The following is a 3,825-nucleotide window of genomic DNA, read 5'->3' as shown; positions in this document are numbered from 1 at the left end:
TTACCAGTTTTTCTTGGTGATTTTTTTTTTTTCTGTAGAGATGAGGTCTCATTTTGTTGCCCAGGCTGGTCTCAAACTCTTGGGCTCAGGCAATCCTCCTGTCTTAGCCTCCCAAGGGCTGGGATTATAGGCATGAGCCACCATGCCTGGCCCAGTAATATTTCTTAATAAATCTCATTCACAGGTTCTGATTCTGGGGAATCTGATTTCAGAAACTGATAATATGGTTGGGGTTTAGGAAGTGTAAATGATTAAGGTAGAATTTCACCAGTTTGACATGATGGCAATTTGAATCATACCTAAGATGATTTGTAGTTTTTAAGACATGCATATTTCTAACTGTCTGCATTTTTGGACTGAAATGCTTATGCAACATGTACATATACCCAGCATTAAATATTTAGATTGTGTCTAGACACTGAGAATTCCCAGTTAACTAAGAATAATTTGAATGTGTCGCCTCCAAAATTCAGCTATTACGAATGTGATAGAATTAAGAGGTGGAGTCTTTAAGAGGTGATTAGGCTATTAGGCTCCTTCCTTATAAGTGGGATTGGGTCTATATAAAAGAGGCTTCAACATAACAAAAAAGTGGTTGTCTTCAAGTCAAAGAGAGAGGTCTCAGGAGAAACCAGACCTGCTGACACTCTGATTTTGAACTCCCAGATTCCAGAACTGTGAGAAAATAAATTTCTGTTGTTTAAGCCACCCAGTCTGTATATTTGATTATGGCAGTCCTAGCAGATTAATGTACAGTTGATCCTTGAACAACTGAATATTAGTTTGAACTAATATGGGTCCACTTGGGTTTGAACTGCTAAGGTCGACTTGTGGATTTTTTTCAATAAATATTACACCAAGTGTGCCTACATATCCTGTTTCCCCTTCCACCTACTCCACCTCTTCCACCTCTGCCATCTCTGAGACAGTAAAGACAAACTCTTCCCCTTCCTCCTCCTCTTCAGCCTACTCTAGTTAAAGACAATGGGAACGAAGACCTTCATGATAACCTACTTCCACTTAATGAATAGTACATGTATTTTCTATGTCTTATGATTTTCTTAATAATATTTTATTTTTTCTAGCTTACTTTATTGTAAGAATTCAGTATATAATACATATAACATTTAGAAAAAGAGGCTTCATGCAGTGTTCATCTAGATTGCCCTTAGCCTTTGGCCATGTGAGGACACTGCATTCCTCCCCTCAGTAAGATGCAGCAGCTGGGCGCCATCTTGGAGATGGAGAGCAGCCCTCAACAGATACTGAATCTTTTGGTCCTTTGTTCTTGGACTTCCCAGCCTCCATAACTGTGCAAAAATAAATTTCTGTTTTTTATAAATTACCCAGTCTGTGGTATTTTGTTATAGCAGCATAAATAGACTAAGAGAAAAACCAAATCTATTGTTTTGTTTTACAAATGAAACTAGAAGATGTGTGCTGCTTCATGATTCAAGTCCTGGTTTTGTTGCTATTCTGGAGCACCAAAGAAAGAGTCACCATTGATGTCTGTTCTATGCAAGAGTGGAACCCTTCAAAAAGGAACAATTATGCACCATTACCAAAGAAAGAATATTCCTCCAGCCTCTGCTCATTTTCCACACTGTTCCATCTGTCTGAAACTCTTAGCATTATGATACACTCCAGTCTGTTGAGAGTTTTATAGTGTAACCAGCAATGGCACCAATGATTACTCTGAGAAAAACATGGCACATGGGAGAGTCCAAAAGCCTTTTATAAAGATAACACACCTGTGCCCTAGTGACCATGAGCAAAGAAAAATATCTCAAGGCCAATTCTGGCTTTCCATTGTTATAAAGTATTCCTTAAATCATAAAGGGATCTGGTATTTGGATAATGTGAGCACACGGAAGAGAAATAGCATTATAGTTGGAGTGTGAACCAATGCAAACCTTCATTAAAGATGAGGAAACTGAGTCTCAGAAAAAGGAAGAGAATTAGTGAGCTAGTGGTAGAGTTAGAACTAGGACTTCTATTGGGAACTTCTACTGGGATGGGGTTACATTTTGGATTGTTTATTGTTGGTAAGTAAGAAAACTATTAATTTTTTTCATTCTCTTCTGGGCAGATAAGCATATCACAAATGATGATTTATATCCTGCTATCTAATATTTATCCCTTTTAATTTTCTTGCCTTAATATATTATTTATGATATGGAATAGTTGCAATTATGTGGGTTTTTCTTGTCTTGCTCCTGATATTAGTGAGAAGGCTTCTAATATTCTGTCATTGGGAATAACATTTTTTATAGGTAGGAATCCTTTATCAAGTCAAGGAAGTTTTCTTTTATTCTTAACTTGCTAAGGGTTTTTCTTTTTTCTTTTCTTTCTTTCATTTGCTTGCTTGCTTTATTTGAGGGAGGAGTGTTGATTTTTTAAATATGGGAAGTTTAGCACAATAACTAAGAGGCCTGGTTTTGGAGACCAACAGCCTAGATTTCAATCCTCGCTTCACTGTATACTGGTGGTGCATCCTTGAACAAGTTACTTAACTGTCCTATCACTCAGGGAAATGTAAATATTACCTAACTAACAAAGTTGTGAGAATTAAATGAGATGATAGATATGAAGCTTATGGCACAGAAGTGCCCAGTATGTGTAACCTGACTACTAGTCAGCCTTGATTCTTTTTTTTTTTTTTTTTAGTTTTTTATTATTTTATTATTTATTTATTTAGAGACAGAGTCTCACTCTGTTGCCCAGGCTGGAGTGCAGTGGTGCTATCATAGCTCACTGAAGCCTCAAACTCCTGGGCTCAAGCGATCCTCCCACCTCAGCCTCCTGAGGAGCTGGGGCTACAGGCACACACCATCATACCCAGCTAAATTTTTTTTTGTTGTTGTTTTTTGTTTTTTTTGTTTTTCTTTTATTATTATTATTATTATTATTATACTTTAGGTTTTATGGTACATGTGCACAATGTGCAGGTAAGTTACATATGTATACATGTGCCATGCTGGTGCGCTGCACCCACCAACTCGTCATCTAGCATTAGGTATATCTCCCAATGCTATCCCTCCCCCCTCCCCCCACCCCACAACAGTCCCCAGAGTGTGATGTTCCCCTTCCTGTGTCCATGTGTTCTCATTGTTCAATTCCCACCTATGAGTGAGAATATGCGGTGTTTGGTTTTTTGTTCTTATATTGGTATCCATGTGAAAGAGCCGCATAGAATCATGTGATCTTAGTTTTCGTCTAGGCCAGCTGGTTCTCAGACTTTTAGATTATATACATTGTAACACAAATTATTTTAAAATCTGTGGTGAAGATATTGTTATCAGCTTTTTATTTACCATATAAGGTTACTAATAAAAGAAACAAAACATACAACTATAACAATGTTAAATGTGAAAAAAGTTCATTTAATGTCTTAAAATGAGGAAGAGTGCAATCTCAAAATAAAAGATGGCCTTCTAAAGTGAATAAATATGATGTTTTGGGGAATTTGCTATATTGTTCTCCTTTTTCTCATTCACCACAGAGCAGTGAACATGACGTGGATGGGTAAGTTTGGGAGCCTCTGACCCAGGCCAATCTCTCACCTAATGCAAGAATCATTCTTCCTCCAACATCCTTCTCAGCCTCTGATGGATTCTTCCAGAAATGGGGTGATTCATTTCTGAACAATCTGATTAAAAATTATTCTCTGAACTAGCTTCCTTATAACTTCAATTCACTGTTGCTTGGATTGCTGTTTGGAAGCAACACTGAGTAAATTTGTTCTTGTTCAACAAATGCCTGTCAACTGTTGAGACAATATTTTTTCCCCCTCACCTCACAATCATCCTTACTTGAGAGTCAATA

Source organism: Pongo pygmaeus, chromosome 9 (genome assembly GCF_028885625.2).
Source record: "Pongo pygmaeus isolate AG05252 chromosome 9, NHGRI_mPonPyg2-v2.0_pri, whole genome shotgun sequence".
In the NCBI taxonomy this organism is placed as follows: Eukaryota; Metazoa; Chordata; class Mammalia; order Primates; family Hominidae; genus Pongo; species Pongo pygmaeus.
The sequence above is the reverse complement of the archived record's forward strand: the minus strand, read 5'-3'. Positions refer to the sequence as shown.